The 24,028-nt window shown below is 45.2% G+C and overlaps 1 long non-coding RNA gene across 1 annotated transcript in view; it reads right to left on the bottom strand.

Moving 5' to 3' along the window:
• Window positions 1–694: 694 nt before the first annotated feature.
• LOC111561888 overlaps window positions 695–24,028 on the bottom strand; it is a 66,872-nt gene continuing 43,538 nt past the window's right edge. The window contains exon 3 of the long non-coding RNA XR_002744895.2: window positions 695–1,041. This is a non-coding gene — a long non-coding RNA (uncharacterized LOC111561888). The remainder of the gene's footprint in view (window positions 1,042–24,028) is intronic.

Consider the following 24,028-nt stretch of genomic DNA (forward strand, 5'->3'; position numbering starts at 1 on the left):
CTTGTCTGAGTTAGTTATGCTTCCTTTCTTTTTAGAGGCCATTTTTTAAATCGCAAAAACAAATGACTAAATGCAGATGGTTCCTAAAACGCATTTTTTTTTCAAGTTTTATAAAGAGATGCAAAGGAGGAAACCCTGGAATCTTGTGTCTTAAAAAAACGACCTCCATTCATCGACTGATTTTTTTGCTTCGGACCCACGGTGTAGGCACTGAACAAGCAGCTGAGGTGTGATAGTGGCTGGGAACATTGGTTCTGTTCTTGACTTGGTAGGACTCATGGAGAAGCCAGTTCTACTTTGCTTGGTGGGTGACTCCACAGGCCATGTTGTGCAGGACGCTGTATTAGGGAGATCTGGATTTGTCTTATTCATGCCATATCCTGTCTGGGTTGTAGTTTCTGTATGTGTACAACAGGCTAAATGGCTCTCCTGATTCAGAGTTTTCAGGTCAAGTTCAATGGCACAAATGCTATTAGGAAGACAAGATGATTTGAAAATTAAGGGGCTTCTGTGTAAGCTCTGTGAGGATTGGATTATATCTGTGTTCTTTATCTTCTAGCCCCCAGATATAGTGCAGAGCTTGGTATGTAGCAATGGCTCAATAAATATTTGTGGCTGGAACAATTATAGTACTAGGCTTTGGTTATTTTGATCGTTCTCATGCATTAGTTAAGACTAGCTACTAATCCCCACGTTCACAATGGCACCACACAAAATACTTTTATTTCTTGCTTACAGAGAGGCCAATGGTGGGAGAAAGGAGGATAAAGGCAGGAGTCATTGAGGGGCCCAGGGCATCAACACCCAGCCAACTGAGGCGGAAGATGAGAGTGCAGAAGCTGTAATGCACCACATCCAGAAGTAGAGTGCATCCCTCTTCTCATGGCCCATTGGGAAGAACTCAGCCACTTGGCTTCAACTTGCTGCAAGGGGGGCTGGGAATTGTAGTCTCTGGCCAGGTAGCTCCTTCCCAGGAACATCTCTACCCTTCGGAAGACAATGGGTGGCGGCCGGCCATGTCGGCTGCACTGCACACAGGATCTAATGAGAGAGAGAGGGGGTGGGGACAGGTGATCCCGGGGAAGAAATGATTCAGCATGTGACAAGAGAGGAATGAGAACAAAAAGAGTATCCAGAACATCAGGTAGAGAGGATGAATGGAAGCACAATAAGGATACAAAGTAAAAATAGAAGCAATCAATGTGGGTGATGTCCTTTGATCCCGTTGTATAAAAACAAAGCAACAAGCTTTAACCCCCCACCCTCCGCCCCAGCCCCCATGTCTCTTGCCTACATTTTTCTCCTTGGACTAAACCTTCCATTCATTTTCCATGCTTCATTCTGCCAGGGAGACTATGAAAGCCTTTCAAAAGCAGTTTTCAGTCTTGACTTTGAGTAAGAGTGCTGCACAGTACTAAATCTTCAACGTTCGACTTATTCCAGTTTCCCCTTCGTGATGTTACTCTGAAAAATTTTACGGCGTTGAAAAAAAAATACCAGTACCACATCCTTTTTTTTTTTTTAAACAGCTTGTCATCCATTAGCAATAGATTTTTTTTTTTTTCAAGCGTTACTCTGCCAGTGACCTGGAAGTCTCTGAAATAAAATGAATTTCTAAAGAAGGCGGTCCTCACACCAGAGTGAAGGTGGCAGTCTGCCTCTGGAAATAAAATTGGGCTGAAGTAGTTGCAAGTGAGTCAACCTCAGTGAGAAACAAATTGTTTGAACAATAGACTTAATTAACTTGTGCCTGTGTCTTCCGTCACAGCAGGTGCGAAATCCCAGGGCATCTGCTGATACACCTGAGCTGGAAAGCAGAGTTGCTTCTGGAAGAGTGTGAAAAATGACTGAAGCGGTAAATAAGGCCATGATGGTCCAGGTAGCTCCCCCCTGCTGCCTTCCGGGAAGGCTCTGCAGAGAGGGGAAATATAGGACTGAGTCTCCTGTATTTCTTTTCACTTTAAAAGAGCATTTAGCACTAATGGAAGTGCAGTCTGGGCTGACTTATGACAAGGACTCTCTCCATTAGAGGATGCATGGTGCTTCTAGATGATAAAGGGGAGTGCCAGGAAGGTAGGTATGGAAACCCACATCAAACGGTTCGCCTCCTCATTTCTCATCTGGTTGAGAGAAATCCAAGTTTATACGATGCAGCACATTTGGGGAAATGTTTCAGGAGCTTTATTGTAGATTTAGGTCTCCAGTAAACGGAATTAAACACCTCTCTCTTTGGAAACCCTGTTCTGAGTTGGGCTTACCTTCATTAGGTGTTCTTTGTCTTAGACTTTTTAAGTCTTTATTGTAATGTGTATTAAATATGGCAATAAAATGCCTAGGGACGGATACTACAGAGCACAGACATAACTTCTTGTCTAGTTGTGTTTTCAAGCTTGGTTTCGTTCACTAATGATTGGGTTTTGAAATTCACTTGGGTTTCTCACACATTAAGAAAATCCAATCTACTTATTAATCTTACAGATGAAATCAACTGCATTCAGTGTCAATGATGCATTCACCTGGTAGGGAAATAGCTTCTCCCCAAATACTTATTTTCTGCCAGAAATCTCACCACTAATTTATAATATAGTTTGGGAGAGGAATACGTAAGTGATAGGTAGAACTTTTTGAAGATTCAAGTGAATTCCAGAAGAAAACCGTGGAACACATTGTGGCTGTCTTTTATTCAAGACTTTGATTAAAATGCTGACAGATGTTGTGTATATTTTTATACATGATTTATTCATTCATCAAATATACGATCAACAATTATTGAGTACTTTCTCTGTGACCAATAGCATGCTGGGGGCTGCTAACGCAAAGATGAATAGAACAGCCATAATGGGTGGACACTGAAAGGGGATCTGATCTGGTAAGTTTATCAGTTCTACGTTTTTGGAATATGCTCATTAAATGTGACCTCAGGGATGGATTTCATGAGGTTCCCTTACATTGTCCCAGGTAGTCAAGAGATAGGTTGCAGGTTGGTCTCTCCCAGAAAGAGATGCGGGGATGGAGTTAGAGATGCAAAGATTTTACTGGGTAGTAACGTCTGTGAAAGGAAAAGGGAGGAAGACAGCTTGGACACCGGGGAAGCGTGCGGTCCCCAGAGTGGTTCTGACAAAGTATCTGCCGGCCCCTCCAGGGGTTCTGGAGCACCGACTGCCTTGGACAAGCCCTGCATTGGATAGCAATAGTTACGCCTGCAGCTCTGAACTGCGCACTCAGATTCTCCACCGCACGGCAGGGTATTTTAAAATTTCCTGGGAAACACGGTGACACGTTTGGCAGACGTTCCACAAACTACGTCTGTCACCTTGTTTGGACCTAACTGTTTAATAAAAGGAACTGGAAGGTAATCTCTTTTGGCTTACGGAGGGCCATCAAAAAATTACTGAGACATTAAGGATGCCACGAAGTGAGAAAGCTTGGGGACTTCTGGGCTAGGTCCTTGTGCCTTGGGACGCTCAGGGAGAATGTGACCGTGGCTATCACCGCCTTGTTCGTCATTGACTAGGGCCATCGGAGAAAAGTGTGACCTCAGTCTGAAGGCTGGGTGGCCCTTAGGAGAGCTGGTGGCTGGAGCCTGTACACAGTAGCCACAGCTAAGCACATTTCTCACAGATGGAAAAGAAAGTCCTTACTGGAAGGACGATCTGAGGGGTACAGGGTGGGTCTGGCTTCAGGGGTGACGGCAGCCAGGACTCGCCTTTCTTGGCTTCGTTCTCTCTGACCGTGGATGACCTTTTCCCATCGTACAGAGAAGGGGAGTTTTGGCAACCGCTCTGAAACTCAAAAGGCAAAGAGCCTCTCTTCGGCCTCACAGAAAACATTCCTGATTGGCCTGAGGTGCATCACATAGCCCATTCTGGACCAGTCGCCGTGACTGGGGAAATGTTTGGCTGGGGCTCGTCACAGGTCACGTGTTCTCTCCCAGGTAGTCCCACACCTGGTTCTTTCACACGATTCAGGTCTCTGTTCCATTGACACTTCTTTGGAGTCCGCTAGGCAGTCTCCATTTGCCACCCCGCTTTATATTCTTCCTGACACTCCTCACTGTAGAAATGATATTATTTACGGGGCGCCTGGGTGACTCGGTCGTTTAAGCCTCCGACTTCGGCTCAGGTCACGATCTCACGGATCTGAGTTCGAGCCCCTCGTCGGGCTCTGTGCGGTCAGCGCAGAGCCTGCTTCAGACCCTCTGCCCTCTCTCTCTCTGCCCCACCTGCTCTCTCTTGCTCAAAAATAAATGAACATTATTTTTAAAAAGAGAAATGATATGGTTTACTCATTGGTCTGGGCTCAGTGCCTGCCCGTTCCAGCAGAGTACGAGCTCCACGTAGGCAGAGAGCTTGGTGCCTCGCTCACCGCAGAAGCCCCGGTGCCGAGACGATGCATTCAGCGCATACTTGTTGGAGGAAGGAATGATGACCCATCTGTATGGTCAGGGGAACCATGGTCCCCTGCTACACGGAAGGAACCCACCAGAATTGTTCCCTACGTGGGCGCGGGTTGTGGAGAGCGGTTCCTCAAAGGAAATGGAGATGTTTAGACGGAAATAAGCAACGGTCAGCTGGGCGCTCCTGCCTGGGGGCAATCTGGTAAGGCTGGACCTCGCCATGGGATGCCACCCAGCACTCTTCCACCAGCCCAGCCATTCAGACTGGCCTCAGTTCCTCTGATGTCAGCAGACATGGCCGTCAGCAGGATTATCAGAGAGCTGCCACTGGTGATTGTCGGCAATTTTACGGAGACAGAGGAGCTGTTACACACTTCTAATATCTGTGATCCCCAGAGCCCTCTCGTTCTTTGACAGCTCATTTCCATCTCACAAATATGTTATATGGGTCTTAGCGTGACTATTAAGTCACTAGGCCCAGGCTTATGAATAAGCTTTTATGTGTCAAGGCTTGCATCTCACGTGTGAACTGCTTCTTATCTACATGATAAAAAGCAATTTCAGTAGCACTTAACTTAATTGGTTTGTGACCAGACAAGGACCCTGGGCCCCACTTACAGAGCTTGGGCAGCGCGCCTTGGCAATTCTAGAAAACACATGTCTTCTGTGTTCTGAGCCTGAAGATGGGCAGATTTCTGCGTGTTAAGCAAGGCTTGTAGAACTTAATCTTGCAAAGAACTGGGAGAAATTATTAGACAACCAAAGAGTTGAACGCTGTTTGAAAAATGTGCCCGATTTCTCATCTGGCCTGCCTAGCCTCATGTCCTCTCCCCCACTTACAGAGCCATGTGTCTTCATGCTCACATTTGCACCCTATTCCCCAAATATTTTTAAAAATATTACTCATTTTTTTTTGAGAGAGAGAGAGAGAGGGAAGCAGGGCTCACCCGATGTGGGGCTCAAACTCACGAACCTGGAGATCATGACCTGAGCCAAAGTCAGATGCTTAACTGACTGAGCCACCCAGGGGCCCCTCAAAACATTACTCTTAAAAAAAAGAACAAAAAACAATAGGCATGTTTACTTGATTGTCAGCCTGGCCAGAGCAGACTTTATCCCCTCTTCTTTGGTGCACTGGGATGTGATTAAAAAAAAAAAAAAGTCGGGGCGCCTGGGTGGCGCAGTCGGTTAAGCGTCCGACTTCAGCCAGGTCACGATCTCGCGGTCCGTGAGTTCGAGCCCCGCGTCAGGCTCTGGGCTGATGGCTCAGAGCCTGGAGCCTGTTTCCGATTCTGTGTCTCCCTCTCTCTCTGCCCCTCCCCCGTTCATGCTCTGTTTCTCTCTGTCCCAAAAATAAATAAACGTTGAAAAAAAAAAATTAAAAAAAAAAAAGTCCTATGCCTTGCAGCACATCAACTTTGCCATCAGCTCAGTGGGTGATCTTGGAAGTCTCATGCCCTCCTTTATCTCCTTTCCTCACCTGTAAGACAAGGAGGGGAAAGGTCCTTCAAGCCTCGGTGAGTCTATAAATTCCAGGGCTCTGCCCCTGGTGCACATCCTGCTCCTGGAGAGCGTCTTCCTGTCACTGCCCGGGATGGGGGTCCTTTCCCCAGGCTGCTCACTTCATGGAGCTCTGGTCTCCATCCCCAGCTCCGGGCTCAGATACAAGTCCCTCGGGAAGCTGCTGAGGCGACCACAGCCTCCTCGCCGAAGGGGCAGAAATGCGCCTCTCTGTCACCCGTGGGAATGTCTCATCTTCCCTGAAGGAAGTGCCCGTGATAAATGCAAAACAGCACGAGGGCCTTCTGCTCAGCTGGTGACACCAGACGGTGTTTTCTGTTGACTCTAGCCAGTGATACTATGCTGCCTGTGGAAAAAAAGATCTATTTTTGTCTGAGATGATGGACAGTAAATCATATGCCTGGTTTACGGTAGCTCGGGGCCAAGAGGAGCCCCGCCACTTCATAGGAAACACTGACCGAAGGCACACAGGCCAATTTTCTGAGAGGGGAGAACGCGTACAGCGGACCGGCAGGGCAGAGTGTGTGGCTTTGGTTAGCTTTCACTTGAACGAGAGGCTAATTAACATAAAAATTAATTTTATGTGGCTATCAGGCAGTTCAGAGTTTATATGCTATAAAAGAATTATAGCAATTAGTGCATCTAGCCAGCAGAACAATGCAAATACTCAGTGACATTTGTGATTTCCGGCAGTGCGTTTGCTACCTGGGCAATTCTCCTTCCGACTATGTTTCTCAAGAACGTGGTTTTTAATAGCTTTGACTTGACATTTATATCTTGAGCAAAACTGAAATGGGCAGCTGAAGACTAATTATGCTAAATATTCCAACAAGCATAATTACCAGTGCTTTGGCAGGGGGCACCAAAAGCAAGGTCTCAGTGTGCCATTTCCTTTTTTTCCCCCTTTTCTCCTTTTAAAAAATGGTTTTTTAATTTTTTATCTCCCGGCTCTTTATTTTAGGCTTATTTAATGGAAGCTGATGGCATATCCTAATGATTTTTTTTTTTTTTTGCATAATCTCCACTGCAGTAGCCTAGAAGCATTTTTATTTTAGCATCATTTTAAGTTTGGATTTCTGCTCTGTTAGATTCTTGCTATTCGGAGAAGAGAGAGATCACGGAAAAAGCAAAATCTTGGTCTGAGCTCTAGCCTTGGGAGTGTTTGAGCAGAACCTCCTGACTTGGTTTGAGGGCCACCATGCCTCGTGCCACACGGTGCTTTGCTTAGTGCCGGGGTCAGCTGCGGGGGGGGGGGGGGGGCGCGGGTACTGCGTGCTGAGTCCTTGCAGATTTGGTTTCTACCAAGTGCACAGCAAAATTGAGAAACGAGCTTTTCAGTAGCAAATGCTAATTACAATGAAAGATTCCCAACCGTATACACAGGAGAAAAACAGATATACTTCCTGCAGATCACAGTCGGCAGCATTTGACTGCACAAGTCAAGGACCTTATAGGCAAGATTATCTAGAAAATCCCTTGCTTCAGAAACCAAAATCCTTTAAGTCTTCAGTATTTAAATGCAGCTGTGTTGCTGATTAGATGTCAGAACTGGAGCACACTGAAGTGCCCTGTTTAGTGATTAACTCAATGGACCAATTTTGCTTTTAGACACTTGCACAGAAGAAAAAATTTGCATACAAATTTGGAAACCACTATCATCTTTCTGGGTTATGCAGGAACTGGGGGCTGCGGCACTTGCGAACGCCACAATAGCCCTCGCTCCGCAATTGTCTTCTAACTTCATCTCTTAGCGAATCATTTTTATCACTGCAAGTATGGCATAGGCCTAGGAATGCTTCCAGGACCAAATCTTCTCTCATTTTTCAGTGCTTTATTGATTAGTGTACCCCCACTCTGTCTGCCGTGTAGGAATCAGCACTCAGGGCTTTCAACTCTGTACCATGGATTGCAATCTCTGGCTAGAGGTGGGGGTTCCCTACTGCAAATATGTGCCCGGACTTTTGTTTTGCTTTTGTGCTGGTAATTTACATAGTACGTCATAAACTTGGGGTATAATCTTAACATTCCCTACCGTAGACAGAAATTCCTGTAATTCTCAGCTTATATTCTCCACCCTAAGCACAGGTGGACAGGGCCCCCTCTGCCACCTCACAGCACTGTGTGTGTGTGTGTGTGGTGGGGGGAGGGGGGGTGTTGAAGGCCTGAGATAGATGTGAAGCGATTTAACTTTAAAGCCCAGCCTGTCTCAGCCAACAGGGACATTTGATAGTCATACCCAGAACATGCTTCCATGACTCTGGAGACTCAGACTCAATTTGGAAGCTGCATTTCCCACTAAAAAGACTGAGTAGGAAATGAGAAGGACCGAGAAAGAGACTAAAATCTAAGCTCTACACCCCTGAAGATATAAAAAGCCATACTAAGTGATAACAGCAGATGTTTATTAGAGGAAAGCGAAAGCAGTTGGTAAAGACTATATATAAACTCTGAACTGTGAGCAGCTGCAGACACAGAGAATAGTCTGCAGTTAGTAAAGAGAGTTCTGAGATAAGGAAAGGATCACAAGGTACACACTGGTAAGGGGCCCGAACAGCGGACTTGCTCTTAACATTTGTAGGTCCAGGGCAAGAGTACAAGACACCCATACACCTTATGTCTGCATATTTAAAAGTTATTAATCAGGTTTATGAATTCATAGGGAAAATATGTTGTAGCTCCCTACTTCTCCCTACCTTGACAAACGCAATTTCCTAAAGACGGGGAAGGTCAGGAGCAAATCTAGACTCTTCATGTTCTTCAGGCCTATCACCTACCCTCTTTTCTGATCGGCCAGGGTCTATCTCACACGGCAAGGGCCCTCCTGTACACACATGGCCGGCTTGTGCATCTAAGCTCCAGCCAGACCTCCTGCCGATAGTCACCCCTTGACCTTGACCACCCCGCTGGCATTAGGGCTGCACGTACCATGAGCAATTTCCCACCTTTGAGAGGACAGCCCAGGGAAGATGCATGTGCATCTTGGAGTGGGCTCAGGGCTAACTGAACAGAGAATTCCAGGGAGCTGGGTACTCACAGGGTGACCTAGAAGGGGGCGTGGGCTCCAGATGTGTCCCATGGGGAAGGCAAGGTGGGCTTTTCTCAACTGCCAACTCCAAGGCAGGGCCCTCTGGCCAGGGTTTAAAGCAGCAGAGGCAGGTACACAGAAGAGGATCTGTGGACCCTGGTGATGAAAGAACAAGGAAGCCTGGGCCAGATCAGAGTAGGGACAGTTTCCTTAGTCATGCTATTTTTGGTGAAAGGAAAATGAAATTGGATGCAATAATAGTACTCTATGCTGTGCTGTTTGTAATAGGTGCATTTGGTTGTACATTAGCTATCTGAACACGCTGTGGGTTCAATACTTTGTATTTCATGGTACCTCCTCGAATCAAATGCTTACATCCAAGTGGACTCCTGTTGACAATGGTACTACCCATTCCGGCACGAGGGTGGGAAGACCAGACAATTCTTTCGGGGATCTGGAGGATTTAATCCCATCTGGGTGTGCGACAAGCACTCATAGTTCTGCCAGGGGAATGGGGGTGGGAGAGGTGGTGGAAGTAACGAGACAAACACAATATCCTATTAAACACATGCTAGTTCGATGCCAGGTTCTACGTATGTAACCTGCGTTTATGCTCTCAATAAACCTAAGAGATGAGGTATTCTTATATCCGCCTTATCACAAAGACCTGGAACAATGCCACACAGTCCATGTCTCCCGTTCTCTACTATGACACTTAAACGCTATGGTATTTTTTGTCATGATTTCCCTGCTATGGATTCCTTGTATGTAAGGTCCATGTTTCTACCTGGTACATTATAGATGCTCCATAAACATGATTAAACACACATTAGTTTCTCAGGTACTGAATATTAATTATGTCAGTACTTTGAAACCCCCAAAGGTAATGTGGCATAAAGACCAAAGGGAGAGTTAATAGAGACTAAAGCATCCTGTGAAGTAGACAAATACAAGACTCAGACCTGTCGACGATGTCAGCTCTAGTCTCTTGAGGAGCTTTGCAAGTTGGGCTTGAACCAACAGGTTCACCAGTGCTGTGTTCCTGATACACAATGAACCCTCTCATGTGTGAAGGGCTGCTCTGCACAGATCTACGTGGGCCTGAAAAGCAGAACACATGATATCCACCTCGGGGCTGAATAACAAACGAAAAAGACGTGGCAGCAAGGAGCCCGGGCAGAAGCCATGTTTTAAGTTGACCTCGTGAGACATGAGCCCAGATAGAGGCTCTGAACTCAAGGGTGGCCTTCAGCACTGGGATATCCTTTCTGTGTAAAGAGAGGTTCACCTCCTCGCCCATCAGGGGCAAGAGTACTTACATCAAATTGCATCATTTTGCCTATAAAGGAAAAGGATGTGTTTGCATTGCCCAGATGCTGGGGTAGAGGACAACCTTGTTTAATTCAGGAGGGAGACTGTGATGAAAACTATCTGCCTTTTTTACCCATAATGCTGACCAGTAAACAAGTGTGAATCTGCTGTCCAATAAGCTTCCTAATATCACCTCACTTAAGTTATCCTCCCTTCTCACTGACAGGCCGCCGGCTCACATGGCCATGTAGACATTAGAGGACGGGCTGCTCACGAAAGCCTGCAACGCCTTGCTGGAGTGCTCATTTCCTCCTCCCCAGCTCATGCATCCTGCACCATATCTGCGGCTTCTTGGGAGCCGTGGGGGCCTGGCTTTCCTGGGGAATAGGAGATCCCTCCCCTCTGGAATTCCTATGCGAATTCCAGCAGCAATCTCTACATATCTCACTGAATGAGAAGGTTTGAACGTGGTGAGTTAACTAATGGCTTTAAGAACCATAGGCGGCTGGGGGCACCTGGGTGACTCAGGCGGTTGAGCATAGACTTCGGCTCAGGTCATGATCTCGCGGTTTGTGAGTGCTGTGGCTCAGCACTTGGAGTCTGCTTGGGATTCTGTGTCTCCCTCTCTCTCTCTGCCTCTTCCCCGCTCAAGCTTAGTCTCTCAAAAATAAATAAATGTTGAAAACAACAACAACAAAAAGAACCATGTGCAGCTCAGTCTGCCTGCCTTTGTCCTGCAACATTAAACAGAGGATTTAAAAAAAGCACCAGTCTCTAATGGATTGTGCTCCTTCTTAATATGATTGCAGGTCCTCTGCTTTCTTTTTAAATGTCTATTTACTTACTTTGGGAGAAAGAGTGAGCACAAGAGGGGGAGGGGCAGAGAGAGAGGGAGAGAGAGAGAATCCCAAGCAGGCTCTGTGCTGACCGTGCAGAGCCTAATGTGGGGCTGGAACTCATGAACCGTGAGATCATGACCTGAGTGGAAATCAAGAGTAGGGTGTTTAACCGGCTGAGCCACCCAGGCGTGCCTAGGGCCTCCTCTGTATGACCCTCTCCTTCTGCCTGCTTCCCTGGTAGGCTGGATGCCATTTCTGCAGCAATTTGGAGCTTGCCACTTGCTTCCAACTGTCATGGCATGTGATCCACTGATAGACTAAAGAGAAATTACTGAGAACAAAACTATATAGATTCATCACATGGATTCCAACCATGAAACTAAATATAGCAGACGGTACTGAAATAGAACAGAAAATATCAAATTTCCGTTTCCCCATTTGGATCTGATTACCTATCGCTTTTCATTGAACTCTAGCGGCCAGGAGTTTCTTCCTGGTTCTCTTGAGATCACATGATATCCCTGAAACTCCGCATGACAGATGAAACGTCTTTTCATGCTATTTATTTATTTTTTGAAAAGTACCATGAGAATTAAAAGATCCCCTCCTAAATGCTTAGAAGCCCTTAGTAGTTTGTTAGCTCAATCGATACTTAGCTCTTTTCAGTCATTCACCCCTTTGCCATTATTTGCCCAAAAACTAAGCGCCCTGAGATGCAACCAATAATTTAGAAGGTAAGAATTCAAGATTAAGTGTTATCATTGAATTGTAAAAAAGCTGGAATTCATTTCTGCTTGATTTTTTTATTATCAGAAACAGCACGAGAGAAGTGAATTTTCCTCCCAGAATTGCCGTAGACATATGTTTCTGGTTTTGCTCATGATGATCAATGGTCTAGAGAAGAAAAAATAAGCAAGTTCTCCCCATGGCAACCCTGGGTGACGGTGTAGAGGCTGCAGGCATTGTTTCTGTCTTCATCTTGGCTGAAGGCATTAGCGTGGCTTCTAGTTAAGTCGTAAGATTCCCAGCGTTTCCTTTCTTCAGATGTTTAGCAGTTTTACACCACATGCAAATATGTAACTAGGAGGGAAGTTGCTCTCCAGTAAATGTCTCTTTACAATATTGGATTTGGCTTTGGTTCCTGTGGAGCCGTTTTTACCAGCTTCACAAACAGATCAAAGCTCTCTAAGTCAGTGCTGCAGGCTTGTTTTCATGTTTGTGATGCCTGCCTCCCTCCCCAACTAAGCCACACCTCTCAGCCCCTCAGTATCCTCCAGATGCTCCCTGGTCTTCCCTTCACGGTGTCACCAGCTGGTGAAAGTCCAGCTGTCGGCACTGAGTACAGAAAACAGGCCTGAACTGAAGACACACTCTCGCTGGTTTAAGAGTATGAGATTCTGGCATTCTGCATTATTTGCTTTACATTGTGAGGGATTTCTAACGCAGAAGACCAAGATGAAAATAGGTCAGTTCATGGATGTAAGATTTTCTCACAATGATTCCAGAAGGAGCAGCTAGGTGTTCATGAACGTCGAAGCTCTCCTTTTGCGGTGGGCATCTGTTGTTTTTTTTTTCCCCCCATTCCTCATTTCTTCTCCTTTCTTCTGGCTCATGCCCCCACACCTTCTGTCTCTTCGGTGGAACTTCCTCTCCCCAGGAGGAGAAGCAAGGAAGCACTGATTATCTCAACTCTTACTTGCTGTGGGACCTTGGGCAAGATGGTCAACCTGTCCAAGGGTCAGATATCTCACCTGTAATAGACGTGTAATCACGTAGCTCATGGGGCCATGATGAGGGTTCTGCACTTAGCAAACGGGCAATAAATGCTTGTTCTTATTGTAATAAAATGGTGTGAGAAGCCAGGGAGGTTTGAGTTTACTCACCTGCCGCTGAGCTGGTTTTTACCTGGCACAGGAGTCAGGAAAGGCCTTAGGAAACAGGCCGTGTGGCCTCAGGGGGTTGGCCTCCTTGGCTGAGGGAGGCGAGCATAGCTCAGGCCATGAATCCTCTTTCCCTGCCGGTTTGTGTTGGAGAGCTGCCCTCAGCAGATTCCTGAACCCGAGCCCGTGGCTCTAGGGGCTTGCTGAGAAGGAAGGAGCACGTCAGCTGGCTGCTCCCCTCCCCACCCTCCTCACCCTTCAGTTCCACCCCTCCAGTCATGGTTCTTTCTCCTTCTGCAGCAAGGCAATATCCTCCATTGTTTCCCTGTGACTTTTTTGGAGACTCGGCCAAGCTTTTAATATGTTAATCTGTTTTTAAGGCAGCTTAAGAAAAGGCTGCTAACTTTGGCCTTTCACCGTGTTGTTCAGGGCTCCACAGCTTTCTGGATAAGACTTTTCTTTCGTTTCCTTTCTGCTATGTCAGTAGTTCTCACAGTGTGGGCCCAGGACCAGATGCGTCAGCATCACTTGGGCATTTGGTGAGTATGCAAATCCCCCCTCCCCCCCACCACACCTAGTGAATCAGAAACTCTTGGGTGGGACACCGCCATCCGGGTTTGAACAAGCCCTCCTGGTGATCCCGAAGTTCACTAACATGTGAGAATCACGGCTCCCATGTGTTTACATTCAGACTTTGCATCTAACATACTCCTCTGTGGTTCATCTTGGGAAGCTCTGATGGTGACAGACAAAACCAAGGCCCATTGTGTCTGCTGGAAGTATCCATTGCTCCACTCAATCCTGTCTCACTGGCCTGAGCTGGAAATGCCATCTGGTTGGGATCCCCATTGGGCTACCAATTAAGCAGGTCTGGACTCTACTTATTTCTATCCTGTCCTTTTGTTTTCTCTCAGCATCCTGCCCACCTGTGTTCCCAGAAATCCCCTCTCTCAGTAACTCGGTCATCTCAACACAAATCTAATGGTGCATCAAATGCGCCACAATGACCCTTCTGGGTTTTCCTGATCAGATTTGTCTAGATTTTCCCTATACATTTGGGACAAGTCCTTTGCCCCGTGGGTAATTGTTCTGGTCAGCTCTGGAAATGTGACTTGTCTTCCACTGTTAAGAGGGAGCCCTCTTTCTAGTCCCTTCTCTAAGAATAGTGGGACCTAGGAGCATCTTTGTCTGGCTTTCTTATCTGTCTAGCCCGGCCTCCAGTATCTCATTTTCCCCTTTATGCGGTTTATATATGTCCAAGTCCTCAACGCCCAACAAAGAAAACCCTACTTTTCCTCAGCCCCGGGCTCCTCTTTCCTTGGTTCTTCTCTTTCTCCAGGGCACCTGCAGTGACAGGAAGTCTGACTCATTCATGTTTTTCCCCCCAACTTTCAGTTTTGGAAAATTTCAGCCCCCTAGAAAAGTGGACAGAATAGTACAACAAAAGCTTTTATACCCTTCCTCCAGACACACAAGTTGCTGGCCTCTTGCCACATTTGCTGTATCTTCTCTGTCTCTGTCTCTCTGTCTGTCTGTCTCTCTCTACACACACATACACACACACACACACACACACACACACACACACACACACTCACACACTTTTTTCCTGAACCATTTGAAAGTAGGTTATAGACCCCATGACAGTTTACCCCTGAATATTTCAGCTTGTATTTTCTAACAAGGACATTCTCTTATACAACCACAATATCATTATTATGTACTATGTAATATATATACACACACACACACACACACACACAATTGTATTATGTACTGTATATATCTTAACTAATGTATGGTCTCTAGTCACATTACTTCACATGTCCCAATAGTTGTATCTTACCATGTCTCTTTGGTCTCTTTTAATCTGGAATAGTCCTTGTGACTTATTTTTTAAAATGTAAAATTTTGTCTTCCAAGCAGTGGAAGACCAGTGGTTTTGTAGACTATCTCACCATTGGAATTTGTGTGATTGTCCTCTCGCTCAATGCCAGGCTAAGGGTTGTTGGCCACAATACCACATCGAGAGGGTTGTGTGCTTTCTTTACCCAAATGTTGGTAAGTTCTAGTGAAACTCAGGTTCCACAAGTATAGGAATATATATTATAATCCTGAAATCATAGAGCAGAAAAGAGCCTCGCGGTCTGATACAGCTCATGTTACAAATGAATACACGGAAGAACGAAGAAGTCAGAAGGCCCGTCCCGCCACACAGCTGGTCGTCGCAAGCTGTTGCTGGCCGACCATTTATTAAACTCTCCTAAAATGTTAGCATTCACTTTCTTCAACTTTTCAGAACCCCACCGAGTGTTGAGATTAATACTGGAGATACGGGGTAGTTGACGTATTTATATAGATGCCAGACTGTGTTATTGCAAAGCTTTTTCTTTTCCCTGCTTTGAAGTCTGGCAAATCCCCCTAGTGACCTCCCTGAGAGATACTCAAGCAGCAAGGAAAGCCTGTTTTAACAGGAGAGATAAGTTTTACGTAAGGAGTGGCCTTCTACCAAGCTCCAGAAACACTTCTAGGTTAAGAGACGCAGCAGCCCCACACTTCTGAGCTATTTGTGTCACTTCAAAATGCAGGTGTCTTTCCATTGACCTGTTTTCAGTGCTATAATCCCATTACCTTGGCGCAATCCTCTGGAGTTCTGCTTTGTTTGGGAATTTCAAATTCCTTTATTTGTAACAGATCAAAAGCTATCTGGCGCACAAGCCGCATTTGGATGCGGACTCTCGGATGGGCCTTGCAGCCTTCCTGAACGCACACGTCCGCATATTTCCTGGGTAACTGCTCACGGTCTGCCCGCTGCTCCCGATTTTAAATAGCGACGCTATTCGCAAACCTTTCAGTTTTTCTCCCTAGGAGGCTAACTAGTAACTCTGTTGATGAGTAGAAAAACATGACTTTCTGGGAGATTTACCAGGTCACTATACGCCGTCGAGTGGGGAGTTTCCAGCAGTGACCTGAGTTCCGGTGTCCGTGGAACCGCGCGGCTGCGTTGCCGGCGTGCTACGCAGCCTGGGTGGTGAGCTGTGCCCCACACGCCCCACAGCTCCTCTCCTCCACCGTCTCCACACGTGGGACAGTGGGACAGTCCCCATGCTGAGAACGATGACGGGTAACGTGGAGGAGTCCGAGCAGAGGTTGGCAAATCACGGTCCACAGAGCAAATCTGGCCGCCTCCTGTTTTTGTCCAGTCTACCCCCGAGAAGGGTTTTTACAGTTTTCAATACATGGTGGGGGGAAAACTCGAAGAATAATAATGTCTCTTGACATGTGAAAATTACATGAAGTTCAAGTTTTATTGTCCATAAAGAAAGCGTTATTGAAACACCCCCATGGTTATTTATTTGTGTATGCTCTATGGCTGCCTTTGCATCACCAAGCCGGAGTTGAGTAGTTGCAAAAGATATCCTAGGGCTCATAAAGCCTAGACCCGAGACCGTCCATTCATTCATTTATCAAACACCCACTAGGCATTTTTTTTTTTAATTTTTATATTCCAGGGACTCTGCAAGGCATTGGAGGTTGAAAGATATGAAAACACATAGTCTGTTTTCCTTGGGGAGCTCAATCTATCAGGTGAAACAAGGCAAACAGGAAAATCACATAGCAAGTAGTGCCATAGAGCTGTCTGAAAATATGCCCCAGGAACAGAGTGGGTGGCCTTTCTTGGGGGTCAGGGAAATAGGACAGTCTCGAAAGGCAAGCAGCTGACATTTCAGCTGTTAACACAACCACCACCCCAAACATTGTGGTATTTCTTACCAGTCTTCTTTTTTTTTTTAATTGTTTAATGTTTATTTATTTTTGACAGAGAGACAGAGCATGAGCGGGGGAGGGGCAGAGACAGAGGGAGACCCAGGATCCGAAGCAGGCTCCGGGCTCTGAGCTGTCAGCACAGAGCCCAACATGGGGCTCGAACTCATGGACCACAAGATGGTGAACTGAGCCGATGTCGGATGCTTAACGGACTGAGCCGCCCAGGTGCCCCTTACCGGTCTTCTTTCTTAGGCATGTTTTGTATGGTTGCATTCATAGCACAAATATGATTTTGTGTTCTACTTATCTGTCACCTGCTGTGAGTGGGGAGCAGTGTAGGGTTGGCATGAAGTGTCAGTGTTGGCATTGAGCTGCTGGGAAAGTCATTTCACTTCTCTAGGCCCCAATGTCCTCATTTGTAAAATGAGGGCACAGTGAAAACCTGAGAGGGTTGTTGGGAGGGTTCACTGAGAAAAAGCATGGACGACACTTAACAGGGACCTGTTGGGTAATAAGTGCTCAATAAATGGTCAGCATGTACAGCAACCTCCAACTCGGTTGCCCGAGTTCTCCTCCATGCAGGAGTCTACCGGGTAGATGGGAAGGGGGTGGAAGTGAAAGACCAGGAGTGGAGGGTAAGTCTAGGTAAAGGGGACTTCAGGAAACCAGGACAGCATGTGCAAGAGCACTGAGGCATCGAATCACACGGTGCCCAACCAGTTCAGTAGATTGAACAGATTCAGTTATCCACATTTTACTACTATATTATAAAAACTTTTTTTTTTAAGCAGGTTGCGGCTAGATTAAAACCATACAGTAGAACCAGGATTAAGGGCAGTTGACAAAGGTATTGCACCTTGTTGTGTTCTTGGCAGTAGCTCAGGGCTTGTGATGTAACAGATGCTCGGTAAGTGTTTTTTAATGGAAACATAAAATGGTGTTTCAGGGAATGGAAAGAGTTTGGCGCAACAAGAGCATAGGAGAAGGGCAGAAAAGGATACTAGAATATTGGGTTTGAGCTCCATTGCTGGTAACTTTGTGCCTCGTTGTGAAGCTTCTCCAATACCTTATTATGTTTTTTAGAGAGGGAGAGAGAGAGCGTGCACGTGCTTGCCATAGTGGGGGGAGGGGCTGAGGGGGAGGCGGAGGGAGTCTCAGGCAGTTTCCGCATCCAGTGCGGAGCCTGATGTGGGGCTTGATCTCACAGCCGTGAGAGCATGACCTGAGCCCAAGTCAAGAGTTGGACACTTAACTGACTGAGCTACCCAGGTGCCCCGATCCAATACCTCATTCTGAATGCAATGGTAAGTCAAAGGATTTGATTTGGTTTGATCTGATTTTAGCAATACATTTTATTTTAGCAAAAGATTTAAAAAGCATAATGTAAAGCAGAAGGGGGAAATCCTGGAATTAAGGAGAACCAGGTAGGAAGTTATAGGAATAGCCCAAGAGAGGAATGATATGTAAACAAAGCAGAAGTGGAGGCAGAAGACTAGACAGCTCTTTCTGCCATTACAGGATTGAGGGTGACGAGCCAGGGAGAAGTTTCCAGATTGAGAAGCTGATGACACGGGAAGAAATTGGACATCGGCAATCGTACTAAAACACACAAATGCATCGAAGCAATGTGCTGTATACTTATTTATTTATTTATTTATTATTAAAAAAAATTTTTTTTTTAACCTTTATTTATTTTTTTGGCACAGACAACGGACGGGAGAGAGTCAGACGGCAGGCACAGAGTCGGAAACAGGCTCCAGGAGATGGGCATGGAGCCTGACGTGGGGCTCGAACTCACAGAGTGTGAGATTCGACCTGAGATACAGTCAGACGCTCAACCAACTGAGCCACCCAGGCGCCCCTGTGCTGTATATTTAAACTTACACAATGTCTCGTGTCAAATTTATTCAATTAAAAAAGAGAGAAGGAATTGGTTATATGGAGCGAAGTGGTACAATCGGTTTGGTTGAGTTTGCAATGCTGTGGGGTGTGGACTGAGTTAGACCCACAGGATGTGGGCCTCAGGAAAGGCTGGAGCTGAGATGTGGGGCCAAGAGTCATCGACACATGGACAGGAGTGGACACTACGGGAGTGGAGGAATGGCCTGGGAGAAGATGGACTGAGAACAGAAGAGGCACAGGACAGAAGCTTGCGAGTGTCCACATTTAAGGGTCAGGTGAAGAGATGGGAACCAGCGAAGAAAAGAGAGGACACCAACCAGATGAGGAAGAGGAGCTGGAACTGAGGAGGTCCAAAAGCCAAGAGGAGACTTCCAGAGGAAAGGAGGGATCGCCAGGACCCAGAGCAGGAGAGGACTTAATCCAAGGTAAGAGTGGAGAAGAAAACACTGCCTTCCAATGCATCCAATGCATGGATAGCTGTTTCACCAGAACATCGAGGGCAGGATTTAGTTTGTGCTGTTTCAGTAAATGGGTAAGAAAAAAGTGAACGGCCATCCACCTTTCTTGATTATAGCCCTGGCACGTACTCATCAACCATGAACTTGGATTTAAATAGCAGGAGCCACAAATTAGAAAAAGCCTTCACCATAGCACCTTCCTCTGCATCTTCACTGGTTTGCTTATCCAGTACCCCAGTTGATAGAAAATTTCCCAAAGAGAAAGACGTAGGTCTTCTGCGTCGACGTGGGTCTATTATCCCATAACAGAAAACCCAGGCCAAGTTACTTTCGACATGAACCTGTGAAGTGTATCACGTTCCCAACTAGTAGAGGTTATACCACCAACATAAAGTAAAGAAGAAACAAATGCTGTGGCTGCTCCAAGTGTAATTTAGAGTTCAATGTCTTTCTGGCTGTACATAAGGCACCACAAGCTAGATACGCTCACACTAGAATATCCCAGAGGCGTTTTTTTTTATTGGTTGAAACAGCAAGAAATAAAGACTAAGATAAATTTAATATTTAACTCTAAATCTTTAGTTTCCATCATTAGGCTGACTTGCCCGCAGCCATATTGCTGTAAATTAAACAGCTTAAGCTGGTGTCTTGCCAGAGTGCACAGCCGGAGAAATATTAACAGTTCTCTCCTTGTTCTTGTGCCCAATCAAGTTAAAAAACAAAAAAGTAATTTGTTTGCCATCCAGAGAGGTCACTGGAAAGAGAGGTTTAAAAAAAGTAAGCCTGTCATTTCACAGTGTATACAAATATTATGTTATATACCTGAAACTAATATAAAGGTATTTGCCAATTATACTTTAATTTAAAAAAGCCATCAACCTATTTTGGCAGTTGGAAATAGAATACTGGCTGTATCCTCAGCTCTATGCTGGTCTTTGTCGAGAGCAGTTGATGGAGCTTAATACGGAAACTGCTTGATGGGGTCTCATCACAGAAGTTTCAGCAATGGTTCCGCCAATCCAATTGTCATGGCCCAGAGGAATGAAGAAAATACCTGTGACCAGACCATGGGGAACTCTCAGGAGTATGACCAGCCCAAATCTGGTCTTGCTAGAAATGGGGTTTAGCCCTCTCTTCATGTTTAACTCCTTTCATTGGTCTTATAGGTCAAAAATGGACAGTTAACTGTCATACTGTCCTTCTACCATACTAATGACAGAAAGTGTTCCCACTGAACAAATATTTAGTGAATATTGCAAACTGTTTATTAGAAAGAAGAAAACAGAGAAGGGTAACATGCTAGCTTTACTTCTGCTCTCCCATGTCTATACAAAATAGTGGTGCGGGACACAAGCACATTCCTTGATCTGTCAGCGTCACCTGTCGTGACTCTGGAATTACAGTACGCACGTTCTTAAAACAGGTTTTCTCAACCCTGGCTGTACATCTGAATCACCTGGGGAACTCTAAAAGCATACAGTAGGCCAGCCACACCCTAGACCAACGACCTCACCTCTTAGGATTGTGACCCAGCCATCAGTGTTTCTTCATGCTTTCCTAATGATTCCAGTAAGCATTTGAGAGTCACTGCGTTAATGCGGGCCATGTGTAAGATTTACCTGGGAACCAGCCCAGACTAAGCTAATCAGAATCTGTAATGATTTTTTAGAGGTTCCCCAGGTGATTCTAATATGCAATCAGGGCTGAGACCTTCTACCTTTAAATAGTGAGTCTCAAAGTGTTGTTATAGAGCCTGCATTAGGATCAACCACACTCCTCATTAAACAGGTCATTCCCAGCCCCACCCCAGGCCTATTGAATCAGAAATGGACCCCACCTATTTTGTAACTTTCCCGGGTGACTCATATCCTCACTAAAGTTCGAGACTCACTGCCACAAACCTCCTCTATCCCAGCTTGATGATCACTCCACTTCCACGGAGGTGTGTTCTTTTTGCCCCGAGGAGGGTTGAGTTTTAATTCCTGTTAAAAGTGCAAATACCATGACATCATCTTTAAGATACATTAGGTGAAAAGAGCTAGATGCAGAATAACTTGTATAGCATTTGCCTTTTAAACATAATAAAAAGTTATATTTGTACATGGGCAGAAAATCTCTGGTAGGATATGGATAAAAAGGTGCCCTTGGAATGGAATTCGGCGGTTTCGGAGGAGAACTTAGAATTTGTATCATGTACATATAATTCCTCTATTAAAAAAGAGAAAAAATGCAAACACTACATGTTAATATTAATCCTCATTAGCACTTATACCCTAGAGGGAATTATTTCGTCAGAGTGTTTTTCTGAACAGCTTTTGATCCGAGGAACAAATTGCATATATATGATGAAGACAAGGGAAATCAAAGATGCTATGAGGAAGAGAAATAGGAAAGAATGTCAGACCCTCAGATTCAACTTTACATTTTTGCCCATGTCATTCTTGACCTTGATCTAATCCAAAAGGTGAAAACAAAGCAGTATGCATCTCCCTTTCCACATACTGCTGTCAGAAACAAATCGAGGCGTCTTGCCTCCACCAGGTTCTCTCTAACATAAAATGTAGGAGTGGGGGCAGGGCAGGCGGCCCATGGCCATTTGGACCTTAGCACATAGGCTTCTAAGAAACGCGGCCTCAAATTTCCCCCTTGTAACCACCAGGTGGCAGCAGTAATCCAGTTTCTGGTCCAGCCCAGGACCTGCTTGACTAGGAGGGCTCTATGTTCAGTTAGGGTCCCAGGCACAGAATTGTGGAAATTTAGACATGAAAGAACACTTCATAAAAGTTCTACTGATGCTCACAGGTGTTTAAATAGAAAGAAATGAAGATCAGATATATTAAGAACACTTCATATTCAACACAATAGATTTAATCTATGAAGGGAAGGGAGGGAAATTGCAGCCCACTATGTGGCAAGCGCTTCACTAAATGTCTCGAATGTTATTTCGGTTAATCATCAATACCACCTGTGAGGTGGATGCCACTACCTCCCTTTTACACACAGGGAATCTAAAGTTTGGACAGATTAAATAATGTGAAGTTTCAGAGAAATAAGCAACGGAAGCAGGACATGAGCCCGGTCTGACCACATAAATCCGTGATCTTTCCATTAATGTCAGACCATCCTTTCCAAATGGGACTATCAGGCACTGGCCAGAAAGGGCTTTTTGAAGGATGGCTTCGAGTTGGACCACAGTATGCCTGCAGATGGGACAGGGCTGGAGATTTACCAGCCAAGAGCAGGATTTTGATCGTGAAGGACTATGATTATTGTTTGTGTACTCTGTTTTATGTGCTGAGCAGCTGTGCTTGCCACAAGAAGAGATCAACAGCGTTTTCTAAAGTTGGGGTGTCTGGATAATCAGGAGGAGCTTCTCGGAATCAGAGGTGTCTTGAATTAGAGAAATCTGAAGAGGGGATAGAATGTTTGTTTTTTTTTTTTTTTTTTTTTTTTTTTTTTTGCCCCCTCAGGACAATAGTAACCTGAAGTAAATCACAGATTTTATGTCACGGTAAGTGTCGGTGGGAGTACTTATTGGCAGGTGGTTCCTTTATACTTGTGCTTTCGTAACTAAATAGGACCCTTAAATCTCTACTTCGCGATAGTATCTCTTCACTCTCATTAGGTCAAATGAAGAAATTATCTTCCCATACGTTCCTATACCTCTCCTCCCCGTAAGTTTCCAATCTGGGCTGGTTATACCCTTACTTTTATGTTGTCAAGGTTAGTAATCTCCATTCGGCCCTACACCTGTAAAGAAGGGCAGTCGCGCCATAACCACATAAAGAGTATTTACTGCAGAGCTGAGCAGGGTAACTGGCCAGCAGGGAAAGACACGCCATGCCCTACGCCTAACCTCATGTCCTTGTCAGGGGAATTCTTCACTCATCAAGGTCACACGGCTTTTCTCCTCCACCGTGCCCCAGATCACACCATGTTTGGTTTCTTTGCAAAATCTGTAATATTTTTTCAAAGGTTCTATATGCCATTTCTGATTCTGACTGTTGGAAGAAAGTATGCCTATTCGCCATAGCACTAGGACATGGCTCCAGACCAGACTGTCTATCGGTGTTGTGTGGACCTTCTGGGTTTGCTCCACGTTTGCACCGGGGACTTTCTTTATACTGCACTGCTTGGCTAGCTTCCCTGTTTGTTACAGCTCAGATTTCCTCCTCAACTGGGTTTGCTTTTGTGTTTTGCTAAAACACATCCTTAATAATGAAGTCAGAAATAGTACACAGGGAGTATAGTTTCCAAAGCTCTGAATATCCGGGATGTCTTCTTGTCACTTGCCCTTCATTGAAATTTCACAAGGAGAATGTTCTTCTAATTTTCCTCTTAACAGTGTATAGAAGGTACTTCCTCATTTTTATCTAGTAATAAGTCACTGAAATTAATGTTATCTGTGTCTTATGTAATTTCTAGGGAAATTATTTTGGTACAATCTCAATATTATTTTTAACAAAAGAGGTTGTATGAGTATATTATGGCCTTAAATGATTTTTTTCAGTGGCTTCAAATAAAAAGAAACCCTGTCCTATTTCCTGTACACCTTTGTAACACCAACTAGACATTTTTCCCCCCTCATACATTCTATTTTGTTACCATGAAGCCTTATGGAAGGTTTTAAAAGCAATATTTCTGTCATCATTTTGTGAGTCCCATTTTCACAACTCACTTAGAAGCAAAATATTTTATGAGAAGCTGTGTGGGGCCCACAGTGAGTGAAACACTGGTTGTCAGGCAAGATCTAGAAAATAAAAGCTTCCAGTAGACTTAAAGCCAGAAAGCCCATCTGCATAAAGAAAGACCTCTCAACCCACCAACAAAATGCCTATGGGCTACAGAAAACTCCCTTTCCTCTCTACAAAAGATAGAAAATGGTTAAAGTTTTTTTTTTTTATTTATGCCTCAGTCCATTGCTGTTT

The sequence above is a fragment of the Felis catus genome, chromosome C1 (genome assembly GCF_018350175.1).
Source record: "Felis catus isolate Fca126 chromosome C1, F.catus_Fca126_mat1.0, whole genome shotgun sequence".
Taxonomy (NCBI): Eukaryota; Metazoa; Chordata; class Mammalia; order Carnivora; family Felidae; genus Felis; species Felis catus.